Here is an 11,515-nt window from a genome sequence, read left to right on the forward strand (position 1 = left end):
GATTCGAACCCTCGACCCTCATATTGCGAGTCGAGCGCCCTAACCACCTGGTAATGCCGGACCAATAATTTGTTTCTCATGTGATATTTTCTTTTCTCTGATGTTGTTAGTACAGCCTCTCTCTCTCTCGATCACTACCCTTTTACGACGTCATAGCAGGTAATGTGAACATCTATTAATAGAAATTCAGCTTTAGACATAGCTACAGACAAAGTTTAACTAACACCGGATACAACGGATTTTCTAAAGTGGTGTGAGAAGTAATTTATGGTTTCGTTCGAAGTGAATGGTTGCAGATCCTTCAGGGAACAGGAGAATTTAGTGTGAAATTTAAAAGACTTGGGAATAAACCACAGATCTAAGAATTGTTTTATTTATTCCTTAGACCTTCTGTTTGTTTTTAAAAGTGTTTTCTTGTTAAGTTGTATTTGTTTGTAAACTACAAAAATATTATTGCATGACAAGACACCAAGTAAGTTTAATTGAATTTAAATGGAACAGTAGGTTATTGTAACATTTTCCCATGACTCAAACGTCACTCAAACTGTTATTTATTGAAAGTTATTATCAGATTTATCGTATTTAAATAATGTATATAAGTAAAATAATATATTATTTACTGAAAATACACTATATTTATTAGCAATAGATTGATCTCAACCAAAAATATTATCAGCAAAAATGCTGTCGTCAATCTTTAACGACATGTGGAAGTGATTCTGTTTGATTCCGGGAGGTGGCGACAAGAAGGTGATTATGTTGGATTCCGTTAGGTCGCGACAAGATTAAGTTGAAGCAACCTCGGTGGAGGATTCCTTTGTTTTACAAAATTGCTGGTCATTTGTCAATATTCGCGAAACGGGATCTGTGTCTAATTGTAGAACGGTTCACTACCCAACTACGCATTGAATGTCAGGCAATATCTGGATGCTGTTTTGTTCGACAGTGGCACGTTCTTTTGATCTTACACAACTATATGTTTTTTTCTGTGTGTGTGTGTGTGTTGCAAACTTAATGTTTGTCACCGTCCAAGTAATGTGGAATGTTTGATATAGAAAAACACAATACCATAACACCAGGAATGCTACAGAACGTCAGTCATAACCTGAGAAACATTGTGTTGTGATATCAACAGTACACATATGTAACAACCTGAAGAGCAGGAAGAAGATACATCATCATGGCATGCTTGAATTTCGTATTATCCTGTTTATGCCTAATAAGCACATTGCCTGTGGGGCCATGACTGGTATCAAAGCAACACGCACCTGTATAATATATGCAAGTCATTCTTATAAAGTGGAATTAACTTACTGCAGCAAACCAAGAATCAAGCGATAAATCTTTACGTTTGTCAAAACCTTTTATCGGCAAGAATAAACTTTATGAATTTAATATATATCTAAATACTCAGCAATTTATATAATTCCTTTGATTTTCAGTTAAGTAGATTGAATGTATTTAATGTTTAGCGTGTCTGTTGATAAAGATTATATTATATATTAACGTGCGTTTCAATCGTTCATGATGTTTTCATCTAAATACTAACTTTTATTCATTAAAAGTAAAAATGAATAGATAATTTCCAAGTTTTCACTAGAATTAACATCTAATGAGCTGCCTGTGTGGTTTACAAATACTGCATGTCTCATTCTCCTGTGGCATATAATTCATATTTACAAAATTTAAAAAATTTTCTGGGGCCTTAGATGTTACTTTCTGTAACCGAATCCGAATGTGGAAAATATGGACCGTTTTATGCAATAGTTGTAATATGTCCTGCTTTACCTTGAGTATGTAGGACTGCTCTACGATGGTCACGTAAAGCAAAGATATTTCTAGGTATGTGAGATTCGGTTTTATGATAAAGTAACTACAGAAAAAAGTTAAACTGTAAATTGTTATGGGTGCTTTCTTTTTTTTTCAGTTCTTGAAAGAGACAGAACTTCCTGTCTAAGTCTGGTCCTTGTTTCATGATTCCATTGTTCCTCCCAGTACGTACTAACCAAACATAATTTGTCTTCATTTCTAGAAAAAGTTCTTTTAACTTTATTCATTTGAATACAATTTTCTTTTATTTACTGTGATAATTTCAATACGGGTCTCCTTAATTCATCCTACAACAAAACATCGTATCCGTCTTTCTGCAAATTAGGTCCACTAATTTCCAATTATTATGAGAATTAGATAACCGTGTTATCAGTGCATCCTTGGAGTACCAAACTCGTTCGTTGCTGTTAAAACCATTTTTTTTACATTATAAATACCGAGCATCAGAAAATAAAACATTTTAAAATATCACATTTTTATCACTGATGTTATTGGTATTTCATTCTAAACTACACCTGAAGCGACACATCGCCTAAGCGACTAGATCAGAGACCCACTAAGATTTAGAGATGGCCGTCTATAATATAGAACTGCTGACCAGAGGAAAGCAAAGGTAGTAACCAGTCATTATCACTGATAGCAGCATTGATTGTTCCGTTTATATTTTCCTCCCAGCTAAACGAGCAGTGTGAGTTCAAAGGCATATGTAGACTCGAATCTTGGATCTTCGGCCTCTGTAGCCTACAACTCTAAACACTAAGCCACAGCTGTCCAATTTATTACTAGCTGGAGTACACGTCCCCTGGAGTACACGTCATGTAAATTCATGATTAATGAAAGGTTGTCTTAGAACATTAAAAGTTGCTTCCCTTATATGTAATTGTAAAAAAACTCCCATAAAAACTGTAAAACATAAAATGTGAAACGTAAATTTGCATGTATTTTTGCATGGACCCAACAAACCTTCATGCCGAATCCGGTGAAGATCCTTCAACAGAGGGCGAAGTAGTGGTAGAAAAAGGCAAAAACGCCCATAAAAACTGCAAAACGCAAATGCAAACTGAAAATTTGTATGTATCTCCTCATGGACCCAACAAACCTTCATGCCAAATTTGGTGAAGACCCACCAACAAGGGGCGAAGTAGTGATAGAAAAACGCCCATACAAACCGCAAAACGTAAAATGCAAACTGGAAATTTGTATGTATGTCCCCATGGACCCAACAAATTTTATGCCAAATTTGGTGAAGCTCCATCAACAAGGGGCGAAGTAGTGATCAAAAACGCAAAAACGCCCATAAAAACCGCAAAACGCAAAGTGCAAACTGAATTTATATATTTTTCTTTTATAAACAATTACTACATCTTTTCTTTACTTTCATATCATTTTCGATTTCAAATTTTATAAGAATTAATTTTTTAACTTTCAACTGCTTTTATCTTTAATATTTATTCAATTCGATGTTTAAATATATTATCACCACACCGAATTCTCGTGAAACGTGCAAGTAACGTTTTTTTTAATTCCGATTGTTAGTTGCTAGGTTAGCTTCCTCACAATGGATAAGGGCGTATATAGCTCATTGTGTAGGTTTGTGCTTAAAAACAACAACTATTTTTATGTAGATTGTAATCCAATAGAAAAAACAACGAAACTTTAAGTAGGTAATAAGTTAAATCTCCAATGACCACGAACGTTAAAATGGCCATCAGAAAGGCAGACAAGAAAAAACAGATGAAGGGTCAAACGTTTTAAAGGTGGAAAATGTATGTCCCAAAAAAATGCAAACGTTGCGGGAAAATGTCCTTTCTAACTCAATAAACTTAGGTTTCCTAGGAGATTTGGAAATAGAAAATTAATAAAACAAATCAAAACTTAGACAATACTAAGATTCAAGGAGCCTATCAATTTAGATCTTATAAAATATATCTATAAAATTAGTAACCCTTAGCTATACACAAAACGTTTCATAAAAAAGGAAATTCAGAATTTTACTTATTTGTCTGGTTGTTCCATGAATGGTATTAAAAACTGACTTAAAAGTATAGTGTTATTCAAGGAAGTTGGAAATATAAAAGTTTACTTGTTTGTTTTATTCATGGCAAACGTACTTAGGCTATCAGCCATTGTCGCTAATTTTTAACTGCCGTCCAGAAGGAAGGCAACCCTACCGGCATCACTCACTGTTATACTATGTTTTTTCAGTGAATAATGAGATGTACCGTCATATTATAACGCCCCAACGACTGAAAAGGCGAAAATATTAGGCGCTGGTTTCGATCCCGCGACCCACGATTTGCAAGTCGAGCTTCCGCCACGCCAGACTCGAAATAGGAAATAACACACATTCTATACGTACGTGTTGAAGATAAAATCAACACCATTTGTTTCAGAAAGGTCTCATATCGTAGCACTTACAAAAATTATCAAAACTAATGCACTTAAAGCTGTAAAATAACGGTATGCTAGTATATGTTATCAGAGAAAATAATTCAACGTTTTGCCAAAACTGTTAAATTTAATAACGGAATCTCAAAATTTTACTAAACTCTTCTAAAATTCAGGATTGTCACTAATTCTGTAATTATGGTTTGTATTTAGATATTTTAATGTACATTATCGATTATTGAGAGAAACACCTTAGCCAGGCAATAAAAATATATTTAAAGATGCGCACGTATACACGTGTATAAGATAAGTAATATTACCTAGGTGCACACCCTCAGGGTCCACCTAGTATTGGTGCAAAATTTCAGGATTCTAGGTTCTTTCCTGTTGGAGCTATGCCGATCACATGTCTTTTCTATATGTTTTTGCGCATAAAAAGATGCGCATGCGCGCATGCACGTAGATAAGTAATAATACCCAGGTTCAAACTCTCAAGGTCCACTTGTATGGGAGCAAAATTTCAGGCTTCTAAGTTTTCCTCTTGGGGTTATGGTGGTCACACGTACACAGACACGCACGTGCGCGTGCTCGCCCACGCACGTATGTGTGTGTCTGTCTGTCTATGATTTCTATTTGTAATATAAGGATTCACTTCTTTTCTATGTGGTTTTCGCTTGCTTATCTCACAAAAAGATGTGCACGCACGCATTTAGTATGTGTGCAAAATTTCAGGTTTCTAGGCTCTTTCCTCTTGTATGGCGGTCACACACACACACAGACCTACAGGCACACCCTTTTATTATTATAGATTTGACAAGATAAGTACTGTTACAACACAAACATTAAGCTTTAAAAAATGAGCAAAGATAAAAAGATATAAATTTCTCATGATATCATAATACTGAAACGTTGTCAGAGATAGTGATTCAATTTGTTGATGCATCATATGTAAACCAGGGTTTAATTTATTGGCACTTAAAAAAGTCAAGTGAAGTGACCTCGAATTACGTAAAGAGAGCGCGTGAGACCGTATAAGAACAGCTCCATGCTTAAACATATGCCCTATTTAAGATGTTGATCTACGAATATCTAGGTGTTGTTAATTTGCTAGTATTTCTTATAACATTTATAGCAATTCTTTATATTTTCCACTTTCTGAAAGATCGGCCCACAAACCTCCCCCCGGGCCCTGTAGGACTACCTTATGTAGGGTACTTTCCATTCTTAGGTCCTCGACCACACGTGCAACTTTCCGAATTAGCTAAAAAATATGGAAACGTTATGAGCTTTACGGTTCTTGGGAAAACGGTAATTTATTTGAATAACTATGAAACAACCCTAGAAGCATTCCTTAAAAAAGGCAAGGACTTCGCAGGAAGACCTGAGTATTTCATCTACTTCGGATGGATAACAGATAATCAAGGTAAAAGCTTACGAACACAAAGTGTAAATAACGTAATCCTTCATAAGGAATTAGCATTTACGTGCAATAGATGATTCTGTCGTACCCTTTACAAATTAATGAAGGCATTTAAAAAAATGCTCCTAGTTTTAATCAATTATTATATTAACAATAAAATTATTTTGATGATAATAACAACTGCATATATCACTTCAAAAATCACAATAATATTTTCATAAGTTCTCTCCTGTTTAAATATTATTATTGTTATCAATATTGGTGTGTTTTGAAGTTAAATTTTTATTTCCACCTAACTCTAAAATTAGGAAGCTACTTTATCAGGATTTTAACCTGAATGTAATTAAAAGTAAGATATCTAAAGATGTAAACTGAAAATTGTGTATAATGCCTCGAAATATTTGAGAATGGTTTGACTTAGATATGTAATTTCCCTAATGATTTGTTTTCTACGCACCACTTTTGGTTACCACTGTTGTCATTGGTATATGTAAATAATCCCTTTTTTATCGTTCGATAAAAAACTTTAATAGATTGTACTTAAATCATATACTTTTCAAAGAAAATATTTCTTCGGTATGTATACAGAAAATTCTTATAATAAAGATCGTTGTCTCAAAGCAAAGTATATGCGAACTAGAATTATGATGAACTATTTTGCAAAGAGTGGATCATTCTATCATATCACTATTAAACTAACTATAAATAAATAATTAATAAAATACATATCACTAATGAAGTTAAATGAAAAGCAGTAATTTTCTTGCACTTGCAAAGTAGATGTTCTTAAACCAATGTTAATAAGATATTAGTTTAGCCTAATTTTACGTTATCTGGAGGAGAATTCAAGTCAGTACAGGAAAGACAAATTACATTATGTGCCATTGCAAGTACGGTGTCTGATTACAAGACTTGCATAGTTTGTGCTTAGAATGGCTCTGAGTCTTCTCTATTTTGTTGCTTTTTTATGAAAATCGTTTATTGCACGTCTTACCACACTGCACTGTAGAGCGTTTCAGATAAAAACACAATTCATAAAACATGACATATACCCAAGTTTTGTAAAAACCTTGTATACAATTTTGTCACAGTCTTCTTAACTTCTAATGATTCTAATTAATTATAAACGTTCCTCCAAACTTAAGTTTAATACTTATACACATATTTATTCAGTTATAACCTTAACGTAACTGGGTCTAAAGTTCAATGTCGATCTCACTCGTCAGTTTGTAAATCAGAAGAGTCTTTTTGTACGGAGGCTTCTTTCATCATCTTAAACAAACTGGATGTGGTGACTACGTCATAATATTCTACGGCATGTTCAGCTATACAGCTGTCCTGGGTTTGGTGGGTGATCTAAAATTCAACGGTGGCAATTTTCCAGCCAGTTTTTCGTGATGACAAAAACACAAGTTGGCTAAGAATGGCGCAAGTATTGAACCCATGGCGACTCCAGTGATTTGATCATAAGACCGGCCATTCAATAAAAAATGTGAATCTTTCGTGACGAAATTCATAAGTTTCAAGAAAACGAGTTCGGTATAGACACAGCATTGAAGCTGTTTTTAACCACCAATTCCGCATTTAGTTGTATTATCTCTCCAATGGTATATTGGTATACGAAGACTGAAAATCGAAACTTGCACAATGCACACCACTGTGTAATTTGAGTTGTTGGATTTTTTGGGAAAATTCAAAACTATCTCTCAAGGTGTGGTAAATGTTTGTTAAATATTCCACCATAAAACCAACCAAGGCATGATTATGAGTTCCAATATTAGGTACGATCGGTCTTAAGGGACATCCTTTTTTATGGATTGCCGAAAGTTCATAAAGAAAGATGTCCCTTAAGACCGATCGTACCAAATGATGACTACCTGATGGTCGAATATCCAAGTATAGTTTTCTTTTGAGAAAATTTTCCTTCTTTAATTTTGACTAAAATCTTTTTAGTACACTTTCCCTCTTATCAGTAGGATCATGATTTAATTCTATAAATTTTGTGCAATCATTAACAATTTCTTCAGCTTTCTTTATGTAATCACCCTTATCCAAAATCACTGGATCAGGGTGATTACATAAATTACTTAACATTTACTTAAATTTTTTAAAGTTTTAAATTCTTCAGCATTTAAATTCGAAAAATGTTTAAATCATTATCATAATTATCAAAACACGTTAGAGATTCATCACTAATTTGAGTTCTAATATTACTAAAACGTTGGTCCGAATAATTCCAAATCATTTTATGTGATAGAGTTTCTAAAAACTCTTCTAATTTTGGTTTATTAGGAATATAAAACTTTAAAAACGAAAGAAGATTGAGGGACTTGTCCACTTACAATGCTCGAAACAAACAAGGTTGTTGGTGTAATGTTGAATACTTTCCAGCATGTCATGTATATTTGAAACTGGACTGACCAAAAAAATGTTATTTCTCTCTATATACATATATAGGAAAGCCTCAGATGTTAAAATGCGTAAAATAAAAGTAGGGGGGCATTACATAGTTCCCTGTGTGGTTATACGATTCCAAAAAGATGTTTGGTTTTAGCTAACCTCTGGAACATTCACAGAGATCCTAAGTTTTGGCTTGAGCTAGAAAGATTTGATCCAACAAGATTTCTGGGATCAAACTGAAAGATAGTGAAGAAAGATAGCCTTATACCATTCAGCACTGGTACGTCTTTTGAGAAGTAGGTGTTAATGCATTACATTCAGGAGAAAATTATATAATTTTTATAAAACTTAGCAGGCCCCTCACGAGTCAGTGGGGAGGGGGGATTTTTTGTTGAAAAAAAAAACCTATCCAATTCGGTTTTTCTTAATTTGAACCGATTTTTTCTGGACATTTTTATTGGCTAAAAAGAAGACATTTCCCGCACTCTTTTAGCATTGGGACTGCGAAAAGTGATTTGAAGTGGTAAGGTGACTGAAATCCGTCAGCGCATCACGAGCTTAACGGCCAAGCACAAGAAGCATGGAAGTCTCAAAATGACACGCAGAGGTATTCAGGAACCGTTTTTAACTACATTGGTAGATAGTGTGCAGAAGGCTGAGTACAATATTATGCCTGTAGCTGCTTTCAAAATGTTCCTCTCTGCTCATCCTACTGCTGACTATCGTGATGCTTCGACTTTCCCTACCGAATCGCAGGTGAAATCATTCGTATCTCAATTGAAAGCTAAACATCAAAAGGTGATAGCAAAAGAGTAAAAAGTTTGCAACTGCTTCATTTATGATGCTGAGAATGTGGGTTTATTGATATTTACTGAACTAACTCCCAGCGGGTAGACCTTAGTACTAGGTAGTATGAAGACTTGAGGATGCTATATTTCACTTAAAAATTTATCAATTAGAAAAGCGAAAACTTGTCTCGAAAAAATACGTCCCAAATCACCTTCTTTAGGAGTTTCCGAATTGAAAGTACATTTAATATTCACACATCGTAGTGTAAAGACACCCCTAAAGGGCGTGTTAAAATTCACACAAAAATAGTTTGATACTTTCAGTTCTATTGTTACTTACGGATATAATTCTCATGTTTGACGTTACTGCTGTTTCGATGTAATATGTCGTGAACAAAGAACTAACCGAGTCGGTGTTTGTTCAAGTTTGTGGGACAGCGGTATGTCTATGGATTTACAAACCAAGAATCCGGGTTTCGATACCCTTGGTAGGCAGATAATAGATAGCCCATTGTGTTGCTTTATACTTAACTTCAAACAAAAGATTACCTTTTCAAACTACATTTAATTTAATGAGTATAATATTTAATGTTGTTCAAGACAAAAATTGCAACAAACTTAAAATAGTTTCTGAAAAAATCTGTTTATTTAAATCCTTAAGTTTACTATTAATCATTGACAGTGTATTAGGTTCGAATTAAACGTTCATCAATAAATGGAAACTAGAAATAGCTGAGCTACTTGTAATTATACATGCCAATACTCCATACGAATTTATCTAAACGTGTGTCAGTATCAAGAAATCTTATACATTAAATTTTGTATGTCGTGCAAATTTTGTATGTTAATATATGATTTAGTATGTGACTTGCTAGTATATTATAAGTTCTTCAAGTTAAACCATGTGTCTTTAATGCCTGCAGGAAAACGAGCCTGTTTGGGTAAATCACTCGCAAAGATGGAGCTCTTCTTGTTTTTCACAAGCATTCTACAGAACTTCCAGATTATGGCGCTAGAGGGAGACTCCAAGGAGTTAGAACATCAGTCTGCAATTATTAGTTCGCTTAAACCATTTAACATAATTGCAATTCAAAGGGAATAAAATTATGATTGTTCTGTTGTTATGGTATTCAGATATATTGTATTCCTTAAATTTCACAATGGATCCATGAAAACTCAGTTTTCTATCTTACCAATTGTCTTCATTATGGTACATGATAAATAATCCCAATAGAACCTTTAGAAGTAATTCATAAGGCTACGTTTTCACAAGAGCTTAAGTGTCATTTCACACCTCAGTGCGATTCTACTGATCATTTTCAATGGAAAGAGTTTTGTCACTTTGGTAACATGTGTAATTTTTACAGAACATTTCGATTTTCGCAGGGCAGCAAAAAATAACCTAAAAGGTTAATGTACATAAACAGCAGGTTACTTGTAACAGATTTTCACCTTTTACAAGACACTGCACTTTTCTTACCACCGCGAGGATACGACATTTTGCAAGACTATATCTGGGCGATCCTGATAACCCAAGATATTCAAGTTCCTTTGCTTTCTAATACCATAAAGTACAAGAGATATTTCCGTCTTGGAAATTCTAAATTCTGATCTGAACACATCCTTATAGCCTGAGTGTATAAATACTTTGCGTCGACAAGGGCTGTTACATACCCTTCATCACGTTATTTACGTAACGCCAAACAATGTCAGAACGTTCTAATACATTCCGTTTGCAGCAACTATGGTTATTACGTGATTTGCTTATTTGTCTATTAGAATCGTTTTAATATTAAGAAATCAACTTCCTGTAATGTCAAGTAAGTATTGTTTACTGCGACTCGTACTTTTACACTAGGAACACTGGCCCAATTCGTGTTAAATACTTATTGCTTATAGTAGACATAGTAGCAGAGTATTTAACTTAATGGAAATAAATTGCATTCTATTCCTAAACACTCAATGTCTTTACTGTCAAGTATTGTCGAGTACTGAAAATAACAGCATACTAGTGTTCGAAAGATGGGTGTGTAGGCCTATTGTATATCTCATACAGTGGCGTTTTTAAACCAAGTTTTTGAATCGTGATTACAAGAACATCCAAATAATAATCATATAAAAAATAAGGCAATATCTTAAAAAATTTTGCACATAGAATAAGCCACATTATTAGATTTGGCATCCCACTGCACAACAATGAACATACTGTTACGTCTCTGGTCGTTGGTTAATTCTCCGTAGAAATTCTTTCCGAAGAACTTCAGCGATACAAGTCCTTTCTTAATTAAAACTAGTTTATTCTTTCTCAATACAACTTTGCAATACACTTAATTTCCACAGTCACTTTAACTTACACACGCGCTATAATTCACAACGAACGATTCACGCACTTTACTTATGGTCACTACCGCGCTTGACTCAATTGTCCGTCTCTATCTCTGCCTGTCTGCAATTCAATTAATTATCTCGCTTTATTTGCCTGCTTATGTACTAAAATAGAGGGCGCGTAGAAAAGACTAAAGTTGCCAGGAAGAGACATGATCCTTCTAGAAACTCCAGCGAGCATGCTTCCAGCGTCGCGTGACTTCCGCTGTCGTAACACTGCCCCTTCCTTAGTATTGTTCATCCCAAACAATAGCCACGTACATTAAACCAATAGATAATTAACAATAACTTAAATAAATGTACA

At 34.3% G+C, this 11,515-nt stretch overlaps 1 pseudogene; it reads left to right on the forward strand.

The window, feature by feature from the left end:
* Nucleotides 1-5,289: 5,289 nt before the first annotated feature.
* On the forward strand, nucleotides 5,290-9,928 carry LOC111085713 (annotated as a pseudogene).
* Nucleotides 9,929-11,515: the final 1,587 nt, after the last annotated feature.

This window comes from Limulus polyphemus, unplaced genomic scaffold, assembly GCF_000517525.1.
Source record: "Limulus polyphemus unplaced genomic scaffold, Limulus_polyphemus-2.1.2 Scaffold570, whole genome shotgun sequence".
Taxonomy (NCBI): Eukaryota; Metazoa; Arthropoda; class Merostomata; order Xiphosura; family Limulidae; genus Limulus; species Limulus polyphemus.